This window comes from Cupressus sempervirens, chromosome 7 (genome assembly GCF_028749045.1).
Source record: "Cupressus sempervirens isolate cs-2001-9-10 chromosome 7, ASM2874904v1, whole genome shotgun sequence".
Classification (NCBI taxonomy): Eukaryota; Viridiplantae; Streptophyta; class Pinopsida; order Cupressales; family Cupressaceae; genus Cupressus; species Cupressus sempervirens.
In genome coordinates, this window is record NC_143124.1 from 208269273 (window position 1) to 208285380 (window position 16108).

Below are 16108 nucleotides of genomic sequence, written 5' to 3' on the forward strand. Positions count from 1 at the left end.
AAAAGGAAAACAAGGCTTGTGGGGTTAAGCCATTGGATACCCTGCAATGTCCCCATAAAATACATATGGATATGGATATGGATATGGGCAAGAGCGCTTGTTCATACATTCTATTCCATATGAATCTATTCACAAACTGTGGGGAGATCACTTGTGTGTGTGTCCGTGCAGAACATGTTGCCCAACTGCTTTCAAGGAATCTCCCCAGATCAATTGTTTTATGAAATGTTTTACAGCTTAGTCATTTCTTTAAATTATTTTTTTGGTTCTTTTAGCCTTTAGTCAAGGACAGCGTGCATCCACAATTTTGTGAAACTCTGAATAAGTCAGAATCTTCATGGAGCATTTAAGCCATAAATATAAGGTGGGTCTTTTAATATTTGGATTGTTTCATGAAATTTTCGTGAGAGAACCTTCCCCATCTTTTTGAAGTAGTTTAAAGAAGGAAGATGGGAATAATTAGATTCTGAACAGGTTCTCAGAGTATTGTGTTAGTCACATTGTGTTTGGTAAGATCAATACCATCCCAAAACAAGGCATTGGAAGTTAATCAGATGAAACAAAATCAACATAATGTCCCAAAAAAGTTTACAGAAACAGGATTTTTTTTCCTTTAAAGTTCAATCCTACAGAAACTAAATCACAACACTATTTATGTCAACAGCTATTCACCCCAAATTAAGAACGAGGCCTTTTATCACATACCCTTGTTAAAGATGAAACGGAGACTAGTGGAGGACATAATTTAGTTGATATAATTCCTCGGTACTATACTATCTCAAGCATGATCCAGAGGCAATTAGTAATAGAGTATGCCTACTCAATCAGAAAACCAGTAAAACATCATGTGGCAATTACACACTATTGCATTTCAATGAGGCCGTCAAAATTAAGATTAACAATCTTTTCCAGCCTTGTTTCCTTATGTTTTGGATTACACTCAGTGGCTCATTATCGAGACGAGGAAATGAAAATTTAAGATGACGGAACATTGAGTATGATCTGAAATGGTTTTTATTAGAAGCTATTCATCTTAATCTAATGACCTGTGGGAAATTAATGCCAATCATCAAATTTATTCTATGATTACATATAGAGCCAGGAGATCAATAATTTTCTTTACGTTGTAGCATCTCAATCGTGATTCTGAGACAATTAGTTTTAGAGTATGCCTACTGAAACAGTAAACCATTAAAACATCAAACAGCAATCACCCACTTTTGCATTTCATTAAGAGCATAAAGATTTTTTCTAAAACCTCAAGAAGCCAGCACAATTTAGTATGATGCAACCCAAAACTTTAAATGTCCAAACAAAAGAAATACTTACTCATCTCATGACCGTGAAAATTCCATAACAATCATCAATCCCAAAGGCTAAAACACATATGCGACTATAAACTTGTAATATACCCTGATTTTTCCATTCATAATAACTTTGACAACAGTTTTTAAGGATCCTCACATTGAGGGTTTGAAATCTCTCAAACAAGGAGCTGAATCATCCTTTCGAAATTTAGAACTCAACCCCAAAGAGAACACGGAAGGGGTCCAAAACCCACCTAGTAATAATTGACATCACTGAAGATTCAATCATAAATGTCCGCTTTGAAGTAAAATGACAAAGTTTGTTAAATAAGCTAGATCCAGAAAAAGTACATTACCCTAATGTAGCACCGTAACATTGAATCCCAAAACAGCCGTGCTTGGATTCAGTGAATATGTCATGATGCCCGCGTACCCTCTTGCAAATCTGAACCTCCCTGTGCCCCCAACAACAGAAACTTCCCTCAGCGGAAGAAATGCCCGGTCCGCCCCTTGAATGCTTATGGTACTCCCATTGTGCTTCCCCGATTGAAGAACAACGGTGAACAATAACATCAAACTAGGTTCCTGGAGTGAATCCGCAATGTACATCCCTTGTGCTCTTCCAACAACCCTAGACAAGGGCGATGGCCCTGCCGTAAGAGCATCATCAATCACAAACACATTGCCAAATCCAGGACTTGTGAAATTTCCTGAAGGAGAAGCTACTTGTACAACGGTTGCATTAGGCCCAAATACAACATCATGCATGTAGAAATGCAATCTTGTTATTCTCTCTGTCCTGTTCCTCTTCAAACCCTTTGCACTTTCAGGGCAGAAAGCAACAAAAATCAAAGCTATTGCCATGAATTTCAGACACAAACCCATTGCTTTTGCCATGCTGGGAGAGAAGCCAACAATGCCCACATTGTGATTCGATGGGTATAAGAATGCATATATGCTTTTAATTGCAATCCATGGTCCCTTGAGTTACACGAGAATACTAGGCTTAAAGGTAAAGCCATCGGATACCCTTCAATGTCCCCACAAAGTTCCCATGAATATGAAAGCGTGGTTGTTAATGCGGTTCATCTCACATCCTTCATGTGAGTACAACCGATAGGGACATCAATGGCGTAGTTTATCCCCCATTTGCTTTCAAGGAATCTTCCCTGCTCCACTGTTTCTGAGATAGTTTATTAATTTGGCATCTTCTGTTAGTTCTTCAGATTTCAGCCTTACTATCTAAGATACCATCGGACCAAATGTGTGACCATTTTGTACGGTTTTTTAATTTATTTACAATTGTTGATAAAAGTGAAGGTCTTAAAGGCCACAAATTTAAAAATTGAGGTTTTTAGATCAAATTTGTGGCCTCTACGTAGGTATAGATTTAGTTAAAATTATTAATTCATACTGTAGGCATAGGCAGGAAACTATAGCATTCAAGTGAAATGATATTTCCCAATTACTTTGTCCAACCAAAATCTTGTATTTTTCAAAAACTTTCAATTTTATATAGTTCTCATATATTTGGATATTTTACTAATTTTAAGAAAAAATATTTTTTTCCAATCTTATTGGTTGTAGTCTTGCTATAGTAATGGGTTGGCTTTTAATTTTCTATTTAAAAATTATTTATTTTCCAAACATTATAGCTACCATATTAAATATTAATATGATAAGACAAATCAATAAAATGAAATAAATTTGTCTGACAATATGTAAGAATATCTTTTAGAAATTAAATAAAAATATTTCTCAGGCTTTTTCTCAATTGTATTTATATTCTAGGAGGTCACTAAAATAATGTAATCTATTTACAACCATTCAAAAATTGAAAGTACACTGCTCATTTTATTTGGGATTGATTGTTCATGTTACATATTATAATCAATTTTAATTTTATATTAAAATATTATTTTATCATCACTCATAGATTTTAATTTAGTTGAACTAATTAGTTTAATTGAAAAATGATCTTACTCCTATTTTCACTCAAAATGAAGTCTTTAAAAATACATTAACGTTTTTAGACCTATACAAACTTCAAATTGTTGAGAACTATAAATATAATAAATAATTATAAACATAAATAGTTATATGATAATTATTGATATTATGTTTATATCATATTATTAGATTATTTTAATTTAAATGAGTATGTATATTTAACATTCTATACATATAACAAAAATCTCTCCGCAAGAACTAGACACCTTGTGTCCTTGTTGATAAAAGTGAGCTTTCAAAAGATATGGTAACATATTATGCATAAGATTGTATGTTAAGAGGGTTAAGAGATCATTTTAGTTTTCTTAAAGTCAACAATATTCATGTATCTATATTCTCTATGTAAGTGGCTGGGTGGAGGGCATAAGTCCGCCTCCTTTATAATAGTAGGAAATTTTTCGTGAATCATAGGGGTGAGTAGAAAAGCATAAAAGGAACAAACAAAAGTAATATTTAACAGAGAATACTATGTAGGATTAATTTGGGTTGGTTTGGGTCCAATTTTTGGGTGGGTTCACTGTAAGAAATTTCAGTGTAAGTATGATTAAAACTTGTGAATATTTACTTTTACATAAAAATTAGAAAATTATCAGGCAAGAGCCTATAATACAATGGTAAATTGTGAGCATTTCATTTAAGAGGTCTTAGTTTCGAGTTTATTCGAGCTTAACACATAATAATAATTAATATTTACAAATAATGATAATAAATAATAAATGCTCTAGGCTTCGGCCCATTATAAAAATTAAAATTAAAAATAGAAAATTATCAACAAATCCAATTATAAGCTAATATACCAAATCTAATATACTTAAAGGACTAGATGCTCTTTTAGACATAATAAAGGTGAAATGTCCTTAAGTTGTCGTACAACTATTTAGGAACATCCTTCATATAGTTAAGGTAACATAGAATAACAAAGGTTTAGGCTCACTTCGATGATGTTGAGTGTACAATGTTACTACATGAATCCTTAAGGTTTCAACTTCAGGGGGGTTCTATTAGGCACCAACCAATGGTCCTACCTTCTTGGGAAACTCCCAAAGTTCTATCATGAATCTGACCTAGCTCCTGATCCTTCTTTGTGACCTTCCAAAATGAGAAATCCAACATTCAACAAGAGATACAACCTCCTACACCAAACCCGACCACCCTAAGACCTTCCTTAGAAACCACTTCCACTTTGAAACTTATGTGATCTTGTCACAAAAACCATAGAGAACATATGTGGGTGTCCTTGCATGTCCAAACAAGTAAACTTACTCAATTTACCCACTTGATGCTATTGGCAATGATCAACAATGTATTTTTAGTTCACTTAGGCATGATAGGAGACCTAATACAATTAACGCTCCAAATTGACTTTATTTCACACTATTTCCAAATTCCCTTAATAATGCCCAAATAAACCATAAATTCTGATGCCCATTTGGACACTATGAAAAATCCCAAATTTGGTTATGTGTTATGAGTTTGACCAAGTTAACCACATATGAGCCCAATAAGCCTATTATGCCTAATACATGAGGGTTTATTCATAGCTCAACACCAATCAACTTATCATGGAAACTATTTTATGTTTCCAACCTTGTCTATGCCTATAAACTTTGAAAAAACTCTCTTAAATCACACCCAACATGAATTTGTCTTCTTTGTAGCACTATTTCTCCACTTGTCAAGCTTTATCACATCCAAATGTCAAGTCTAGGGCTTAGCGAGAAAATTTGGGGATTGCTTTGTTTGAAGTAAAGCCAACTACATTATGTAGTATACACATGACCTTAACATTCCCCAAAAGATTGGCACAATCCTATGGTGGAATGCTAGGTTAGGATTGAATTAGAATCCAAAACCCTTAGTTTAATAGGCTTCCTCAACCAATCTCTACAAAACTTGAGGATATCCTTCTAGTGATCACCAAATGAATTCAAACCATTTGCAATGGAGAGATATTTCTCATCAAGCTAAGTTTCCATGATCATGGATTGAATGTCCCAATCAAAATGAATTTGTACAATTACACTAAATAGCACAAAATATAGGAAAATCTCAATGTTTCAACAAAGTAAAAACTTCTTATTCCCACTAAACTTCATCATTACATCCTAAATTGACTCAAAGGACCTTAAACAAACATCCTACAACTGATCCAACCAAAATTTGAATTGGTTGGTCATTGAGTTGCAATTAATCAAAGCTATCAAAGTTGCATTGATAATATTTTTTCAACTTGAGCAAGTTTTTAAATCTTTATGCATTTTTTCATTTTTCAAATATAAGTGACTCAAAAACCTTTCAAACATTCCAAAGACCTTTTAGGACCCTAAGACATCACCAACCTCCATTTGACATGTGTTGGAAGGTTTTGACCCACTTTGAGGTCATAGTTGCCTAGTTTTATTCAAGTAGGACTTCTACACTCAATTTGGTCTCATGATTTTATTACGAAGATCGATAATAACATTAATACCCTTAAAAAGGATTTATTACAATAAAAAGATAAAATCTTCCAAGTGATCCATGTTTGGTTAAATAATTGAACTAGAAACTAGGGCTTGTGCTCATGGATTGGACATCCAAGATAGTATCCAAAAATCTTCATTAAATCTATTTACTGTATCAACTAGAGACGTAAACTTGAAATGATGTCTACAAAGTATATGCTTTAAACATCTTTAATTATCATTTCTAACCTGTAGAATTAAGAATAGAAATAATCAATCTATATGAAAGTGTAAACAACCTTATTCTAAGTAATAAAAATGGAAATACAAATAAGATTCTATAATATTTGTCTTTGTTGCAGGAACAACTAATGGTTATGTTACTAGTGGTAATAGGAGTAATAGAATTCTTACTTAATCATAAAACAATGAAATCTAATTCTACCAACTAAGTTTGCTCACCAAGTGGCCACCCTTGGATGAGTGAACCATTACAAATTCAAAGTTAAATACTTTAAACACAACAATAGTAACTTTATTGATATAAGACTATAAAATAGTACAAATTGGAAAATGAAAGCGCATATCTGAAATGCTATTGCAATTATAATCTCCCCTTTTAAACTATATCCAAGGCTCAATTGAATAACTCTATTTAAAGAAACTACAAAAACTAACTTCCTAAGATCTAACCTCAACAAATGAGGATACAACAACACAATAAATTACATCATCAAAACACCCATCTCACCTAGAAAAGTCTTCCAGCAAATATAACATGTAACATCTTCTAGATTTGTGCAATAGTTATTAATTATGCTAACCCAATCTTTAGTTGCATCATAAATACACAGTGGTTGCACAACCGTTCCATTATTTTCTTTGTGCATTCTCCTTCTTTTGACTAGCTCTTGCAAAAGATTAGTACACATGCAATATACCAAAGCACATATGCATTCTGATAATTTATAGTAAACATTTAATGTGCATATAGACTGATCTTTGATAGCAATACTTTGGCTAGAAGAAGCTACCCCTTACAAGCAAGAAAGGAAAAAACATTCTTGTCTATAAACGCACATATATAATCCCATTTATCTCATATATGTCTTAACTATATCAGTATGTTCATGAAATTATATAACATTAGGAAACCATAGAAAAGAAGAGTAAATATAGATTTATACAAAATATCATGATAAAAAGTCTTCAAATTTTAGAGGAGAACCCCTTCAACAACACCATAAAAAACTTATAAGCCTATGCCATTTCCCAAGACCATCATTTCTCCCAACTTAAGGGTTTGTTGGTCTTGTAGCAAGTATGTATCTTTTGACTCTAGTCTTTTAGCATGAAATCCTCTACTACATGGGCTTTTGATCCTCATTTCTACTAACTCCAATAATATTATTTAGACTCTTTCATCTTCTCCCAAATCTATACCTCAGCATCCATGTCATTCTCATTCACATCTAGTTTATTGATTTCCCAATAGTGGATGCATGCATAAAGGTGGCTGAAATCAGAGTGGAATCAAAAAGCTTCCTCTAGTTCATCCCAACATTTCATACCATGGAGCTCGTTGGCTAGCCATAATGAAGTTCTAAAGAGAATGTGGTTATGGGATTACAAATAATGGAGAAGTATTATCCATCATTGATTTATTGATCTTTTTGCCTCCTTCAACTCTTTTTTTTGAAATTCCATAAAATTTGCATAAGCATCCTTCCTAAGAGGCTTAATGTACTCCTCCCCTTTAGTACTAACTATTATCTTCAAGAAATCATAATAATATGTATGTGGGTCTTTTACCTTAGGCCTTAGATATAATAGTTCCAATTCCTCCACTTCTTGATATAGTTTGGCTTGATTCTCTCTAGTGCTCTCATTTTGAGTGTAGGACATAAATTGTTACATCCAAAATTTTTGACCTTTTTAAAAATGAATTATATTCATTGAGATGATTAGTTAAAAGCTATTGTTTTTCCCTATTCATGTGAAAGGGTAGTTATACATAACTATTTTTTCATATGAATTTGGTTGTTATCAATTATTATGTATAATTATTTATTGATGATGATAGTTAGCTATTACTTGTCATATGTTGATCGTGGTAGTTAGTAGTTTCTTGTTTACTTAATGATGGTAGTAAACTATTTTCTTTACAACTATATGTGTTATATGTTGGTATAGATTTATCATGGAGAACTTGTTATTATTATGAAAAATGTTACAAGGGTGGTTGTAGGAGTAGATGAAGGGGGGAAGCAATGCTTAATGGGATCTACAGAATGGGGCACTACTTTGGTCCATTTATCTGATCGACAAGTATGACCTCTAACTACCTTGGTAAGGACCTAGCAACTGCATATCAAGGTACATACATTGGACATGGATGAGCTACTTGGACAAAAAATAAAACATTAAATATTTAAACACAGTAAAAATTTGTACCTTTAAATGGTTTATGTTGGTATTCTCATCATTTCATTATAAAATACAATTTATATATGCATATACATTGAGAGGATATGAAGATACAATTTTCTCCTAATTATGCATGTATATAGATATGTGTATTGTAATAGGTATAACCTTGGACACAATAATAGTATGATGACACCATTCAAAAATAATATATAAATGTACAAATGTATATGTGTGTGTGTGTGTGTGTGTGTGTGTGTGTGTAATTATAAATTATTCTTTTAATGAGGAGTCCTTCAAATAGTTTCTTTTAAAATTATAAGTCTCTATGAGAAATGATGAGTACACATGGTGATAGTCCTTCTTTTGAATCGGTGAAACAAGAAGTTGAGAATCATTTCTTGCAACTATCATCAAGAGTTGTGGTTTCAATTGAAGCCTTGTCTACTATTTTACATTTAAGCTTGATAGCATTTCTTGTTGTTATCATTGATGTTGCTTTCCTTCACCATTCTTCCTTCTCATTTTTCTTACTCTTTTTCATACGATTAACATTGGAAGTAAATTTGAGCTTGTTGTTTCTACTATAAAAGAGACTTAATATTTTGAAATCAGTGTTGGCAATCTCAATTTTTGAGAGCTAGCCAGTTAGGATTAACCAAGTTTGAATCCATCATTGATGAGGTTATGTGAATAGCTTCTATTTTTTATTTGGTATATTTAGTGCATCTAAAATCTAGATGCAAGTGAGTTTCAAGAATTTTCAATGTTATTTGTCTAATGCTTGGCTGTGAAGTGAAATAAGGCTATTGAATATTTCATTCAGTTAAGTATATCAAGTTATCTAACCATGTTGAGTCTAAAATTGAATGAATAAGTCATGTTATGTTTCCATTTTTGAATCGGCTTATCTTTTAATTCTTAATTATAACCCTTTGATTTTTCTTGAGAGAAGTCCTTGAGTCTCAAGGATGACTTCATGCCAGTACTAAATATTATCTTCCATCAGTTGAGTTTTAGCACATGAATTGATATCCTTTATGAAAAGACACCCAGTACTCACCCTACTTGGATGACCAAGAGAGAGGGTGAAGAGGTGGAAAAGAAGTCTTGCAAAAATAAAGAAAAAGAATCTAAGTTGATATGATAACTTCATTTTTAAAGAACTATTCAATAAGCTCATGCATGTCTAATCTACTTACCCTATTGTCAAGTCGAGCAACAGTGATCAGGTATTTGAAACCCATCTAAAACCTTGGCCAAGGTCATTAAAGGTATGCTTTCCTTCTATAAATTACATGATGTCGGTGGTACTAGTTAGTTAGAGATGTCCATCTATTACTAAGTGGACATTCTAAACACTAGTATTGCTCAGATGGTTGGACTAATAGTGCCCCAAGCCTAGCCTTGGGGTAGGGAGGGCCTTTCTTATCCAAAGATTGTGTGTGGATTAATATGGTCTATGGTTGGGAGGTTAAACCTAAGTTAATGCTTCTCCTCTTATCTAAAAGTTTAGGCTTGCACAACTATTACAAGACTCCTCAGTTAGATTTTGTATGTTCTTGTACCATTCTTTACTATGCATTTACTTTCTCTTATGATTATTGAATATTATAGAATTAATTGTAACGATTTAAGTTCTTTTTGTAATTATGATAGAAATCAGTTATTTTAGTTGGTTTTTGTTTTAGTTGGATGTTAAGTTAGTTAATTTCACATGAAATGGAATTAAAGATGTTTACTTCAATAAATCGGTTGAAGTATTGTTTCTATATGCATTTTAATTCATAATATAGCTCTATCTTTTAAGTTAAGAAAATTTCTTTATTATGTATGGTATCAGAGTGCTAGGTTTGACACTAAACCTTGGGCACACCATCTAATAAGATTAGTAAACTTGACATTTTCTTAGATTAAATGTAATAGGATGTATGTATGAAAGACACCTCACAGGAAAGCATGACATCCCATCTTTCCATACTTGATTAAGAACATGTCAAACTACTATTATACTTGTTGTTCCATGCCTCAGGTTAATGAAACCTTAAAACAAGCTCTACAATGAATGAGGAAGGAAAGAGTCAGGTGAACTCCTACTAGAAAAGGAGCCTATAGAAACAAACTGATTCAAACTTGGAATGCCTGTTAAGCCAACCCTCTTATGTACTTTCATAGATCTTGGACGGTACAAGATATGTATAAAACCAAAATTGAAGCTGAAAGAGAAGCTAAAAATAAAATTTTAGAGTTATTGAATCTATAATATAACACCCTTAGAAGAGGAAATTTTTGTAAATAAAGGCTATTCATGTGTTCCTTCAACTTGCAAATTCTTTTATTTTATTGTATATGTGTACAAAAAAAATTTTAAAAAAAAATTGACATAAGGATCTTGCAAATATTTTTAGGAAAAATAATTAAGAAACATGAATAATGATGAGAATGTTGTAGACTAGGATATGGTCCCTGCAAGCAATTCACTACCTCCTATTGAACTATTAGTTCAAGTTTTGCAAGAAACACAAATGAAGTTAGACAATATGAAGAAGAGGATGAATGAATTGATTGGGAAAAACCAAGAGGAAATGTAATCCTCACCCCCTCCTAGAACAAAAACAAAAATCTCTAAGCACAACAAGAAAAACCCTCAAGCTTCACTCACCCAAACTAAGAAATAGAAGAAACTTAAAATAGTAAGTGACCTATATGTGAACATTACAAAGATCAAACCACCCAAGTTCTTTGAATGTAAATCCAAAGAGGATGCAAAGGCTTGATTAATAGAAATGGAACAATATTTTGAGATTAGGAATTTTTCAAAGACCTCAGAGGCAGTTTGGAGAATATACCATTTTTTAGGAGAAGCTACCACATGGTCGAGAAATACCAAGGTTGATTTCAATATAAAAACAATGGAAATTACCTAGGAGAAGTTTGTAATGATCTTTAGAAACCATTAGTTACCCCAAACTTTCTATGACCAAAAACTGCTAGATTTCTAGAACCTTAAGCAAGGAGATATTACTATACATACGTATTGGGAGAAATTCACCTGTTTGCTGAAATATGTACCTATGTACCAACAAGATAGGAATTTGAAGGTTAGAAAATTTATCATGGGGTTAAATAATAAGATCAATGGGGCAATTGATGTTCTCAGTCCTCGAAACATGGAAGAAGTCCTAGAAAAAATTGAATGATTCTATCTGAGATAACAAAAAGAAAACAAGTTGGAATACAGAAGGTGCAGATACTAGATCCCAAAAGAAGCAATTCAAGGAATAGAAATCTTAAAAACTAGAACCAAGAGGGAATGGTATGAAGTATTTCAAAAGTAACCTCAATAAAAGTAAGAATGGGAAGGGAAGTGAGAAGAAGGGCCCATTTGTAGTGCCTCTCATGTTTGCAGTCTATACCTTGTCTATTTTTGATTCGAGGGATACTTGATACTCTCATTGATATTTGTACCTTGAGACGACCTAAGGGTCGAATGTTATACTTTGATTTTTGTACCATAGATGCTTTGTTGCTATGTTGTTTAGTTTATCATACTTGCATGTTGATGCTATTTTGAAATGATAGTAGATATATGATATCTGATTATCTAGTTATATGATGTATTGGACACATCTGTGGTTTTTGTGATGTGATGGATCTTATGCTTTGGTTATTTACTTCATTCTCATCTTTTATGATTAACGTGAACGTGAGTGGTGTAAATGGATTAATGAGTTATTTAATGCTTTAATTGCTTTGGCTATTATGTTATATGCAATTGCACTTGATCATGTGTTTTAGTGTGCAGGAATTATATCCCTAGTAGTGGCACATGGAGATAGTGATCCCGCTGTTCATATTTTGCCAATGTCGCTCCTGTATGGTCGATGTATCCTTATTTAGTTGTTTTAAATTAAAAGTTTTCAGTGATTAGTGAATTTGAACTCATCTACATTAATAAACTGATATATTTCCGGATTCGATTGTGTAAAGATTTTTTATCATCTACATTATGTGATTCGACTAGTAAGCATGTTTGGGCATTTAGAATTTCACATTCGTTGCGAAAGTGTTAAGTGTTTTTCTGTGATTTTGGGTTTTCGGGTTTTAAATCTTTTTAGATTTAACTTCTGGCAGCTTTTCCTTAGGTGAATTTCCATTATGGATAATAACCTATTTTCATTTGGGTTGATTCGGAGTTTAACTACTCCAACTAGCTATTTTCCATAATCAACTATTCATTCAAAATGAATAAGTATTGAAAAAGTGAATTCATTATTCACTTCTCACATTTTGGAAATTGAATTTGGAGAGCAAATTTGGAAATCCTCTTCTGAAGGATTATTGTTTTGTTCATTGTGGGAGCTGTGAGCGTGGGATCTTTGCAAGGTTGGTCTCGTTGGATTTAGCTCGAGGAGTTCTCACTTTTCTGTCAGTTTCAACAATTTTGGCAAATTGGTTATTTTATTCTACGGGTTTCTGTTTTGGCCCCTTTTGTTGTCAGGTAGGGCCTTCCTGTTTTAATGTTTTTTCTTTGTTTTTGCTTCTGTTTCTTGTATCAATATGTTAGGAGGTTGAGAACTAGTGTTCCCCTTCATTTCTGGTTGCTAGTTCTGCCCAGTTGGTCGGGTATGAACATTTTTCCTATTTTTGAAATGGGGGTTTGGGTTTTTGGGCCATTATGTTGGCCATTTTTGCATACGGTGTCTGATTCCTATTATTTTTGGATTTTTGCAATTTTTGAACCCAAAGGCCAAATGGGTTTTAATTTTGAATTTTTTTTCAAAATTTGGGGTTTTTACCTCATTTTACGTGCCACCCTATTTTCTTGGATTTTCTCAACACATTATGGTTCATGGACCTGGATGATCCATTTGGATACCAGTCAGAACACTTTTGCATCTTTTGTTGCATTGGAATGCATGTAGCATCCGTCATCTCGATTATGGTTCGATTGATTGACTTCTATTTGCATTCTTATCCTGTCCTTGTGTATGATCTCTATGATGGTGGTGCGCCACACACATGTACATCTATTGGGTGACCTACGAGGCTCGATCTTCCATGGTACTTTCGAAATTTGTGATCATTGGGGTTGGGTTTGAAGTTTACATGCCTACGGGCACTCATCGCTGGATGAGCATGGGTAGGGCAGGGTACCATATGGAGGGGGCAGAAGCTCGCAACTTGGTGACCTTAGTCCCGTGGGTGGTAATAAAATTTAAGATAATAAAAAGTATATGCGGGGCCCTCTATTGAGGAGTTGAAACACATGATCCGAGCTTGGGCTTTTCGATGCCAAGCGACTCTCCATGATGTCAGTCCCTACGTAGTAGCCCATTGAGATGTCTGACCAAGACCTGTAGTTATGCATTGTCTTTGTCTTGTGTTTAGTCATCATATTGCTTGGCATGTGTGTTAACCATGAATGGTTTTTTTGTGTGTGGTTGTACTTGGATCATTATCTCCATTAGCACGACAGGTGTGGACCTCCGGGTGCCACATGGTTGGGAGGCATAGCTACATTCACCACTACTAGGGAACGGTGTTCAGAGACGGTCTTGAGCCTAGTACGATCACTGCTGGATGTTTTCACTTGGTACTTCATTCTTCGGAGTATGCTTCCTTATGATTTATGCTTTCATTGGGATGCTTGTTTATCATGTGTAGATGATGTGAGTTTGATGCATTTCTTTATGAGAATGAATAGCATATGTTAGATGATGTTATGTCACACTTTACTACTTCTAGCATGTTAGGTTTCCTTATGATTGTTGTAGCATGTTTAGTAGTGATGTCCTATTACAATAGCACCGATGATCCGATCGGTGGGTTGGGACATTATGCTCGGGGGGATGGCTAGGACCCACGATGGTCTTATGATGTCATTAATAGTTGGGAGGAACCGTGTACTTAGTAGTTTTTTTTCTCATTGTGATGTTTTCCATTTTCGTACTTTCCCTTCATTGTTTGATAGATCGTTAGATTTTAGCTTTTCATCTTTTTAATTATTTAGTGATAGCTCAAGTGTTCTTGCCTTGAGATGTGGATCTAGTACTCCCCGATGTGGAGGTTTTATACTCTTTTTTCTCTTTTTTGTGTTGTCTTTAGCTTTTCTTATGCTTCTTTGGGTGACACTTTGTCAGCATGGTGCGACATAGAAGTGTATCATACGCCCATAGAAACTATGTCATGTGAAATTGGAAAGTATCGCATGCCTCTTGGAAATGTCATGTGACACTGGAAAGTATTGCACCTCCTCCGAAGAAATGTTATATGATACACTTCTAGTATCACACGCCCTTTTGAGAAGTATCGCCAGAACCCTAATTGTGTCACCCTCCTTTTGGAGAAATGTCATACGACACTGGTGAAGTATCGCATAGTGCTGATATAGTGTCGCACGAATTTTATGAAACCTATGCGGGTGCGTAGTAGGCACTTTTTAGTCTAATCCAAACTTTTTAGAGATGGTTCGGGGTACCCTCTTAGGTTTTCTTTAATCCCTTGACAGTGCATTTTGAATTCTGTTGTGTTTTTTTTTGTAGTTCGTTCTTCGGGGTTTAAAATATATCGTTTAACTATAATTTCTTATACTTAAGATATATTTTAATATATGCAACAATTCATTTGAGATGGGTTTCAGACCTCTATGGGCTAAGATAAAGATTCTAGGAAATTTCAGGGCTTCAGAATTGAGACTTAGCCAATTTTCTGGAGTCTATTTTGATCTTTTAGCTTGGTCAATCTCTTATATTTTCTTGTTTTTGTTTTGGTTAGTGTTGATGTTTGGAGATCTGTTCCAAGGATCTTTGGGCAAGGCATTACCTATGGTATCAGAGCCCATGTTGCAACATTGGGATCTCTGTGTTATCCTTCCACTATGGTTTTGTTTGGTGTTGTGTGTTGCTTTGTATGTTTTATTTTTGTTATCTTGTTTGTTCATGGCTTTTAGTCTTATGCTTGTGATCCGATTGTTCTGGCATCAACTTGTTCTTCCCAGAGTGATGCCTCCTGCACGTAGACCTAGTGGCCGTGGTGGTACCCATAGTGGTAACCATGGAAATGAACATCATGGAGAGGAACATTAGGGAGGAGGGGGAGAACATGGTAATATCGATGATCAGAATGGTGTAGGGGTGATGATGCCTGTACTCCAATAGATTCTTGCTCTTTTGGGACCTTGTGTTGCGGAGCACTAGTAGGATCAAAATCAAGAGGGGGGGTCCCATCATGGGGATTCCCATCACTCTGAGCATAGAGAGGAGTAACGTGAACGTGAGCATTCTCTTACTCCACCTAGTGGTAGAGGGCACTATCTAGGTGGTCAAGACCGTAGTAGTGAGGATTCCATCAGATTGGATATCATGAAGTCCCTTCAGAGTTCTAGACCACCATCATTTGATGGTAGGGGAAGTGGCCTCAAGGATAAGACTTGGTTGTTGGACATGGAGTGCTCTTTCACCATGTATCCATATTCAACCAACATGAGGGCTTGTTGTGCAATTATGCAATTGAGGAACCACATATCCATTTAGTGGAATATTGAGAGTCAGAAGCTTCAGATTAGCATTACAGATCTCACCTGGGAGATCTTTGAGGGGAGATTCTGAGAGAGATTCTTATCTCCTCAGTTTAGAGAGGCTCGTGCTAATGAGTTCCACTCACTTTGATAGGAAAATATGTCAGTGGATCAGTACGAGATCTGATTCTTAGAGCTCATGCAGTATTCTTGTTACAATCATGATGATTTACTCTTGGCTCACCATTTTATCTGAGGCCTGAAGGATTCCCTCATTGGAGAAGTTCGTATGCATCAGCCTAGGACTCTTGTGCTTGCAATAGAGAAGGCTCCTATTATGAAGGAAAATTTGGCTAGAGGTTTCAGTAGCAAATCTAGTTCTCAGAACCAAGGTGCTAGGA

At 34.5% G+C, this 16108-nt stretch overlaps 1 pseudogene across 1 annotated transcript; it reads right to left on the reverse strand.

Annotated features, from left to right (window-relative positions):
* Positions 1-1388: 1388 nt before the first annotated feature.
* Positions 1389-2376, reverse strand: LOC149546226 (dirigent protein 2 pseudogene; annotated as a pseudogene). The gene has a single exon (XR_016353670.1). The product of XR_016353670.1 is annotated as a dirigent protein 2 pseudogene (transcript).
* Between the last annotated feature and the right edge of the window lie 13732 nt (positions 2377-16108).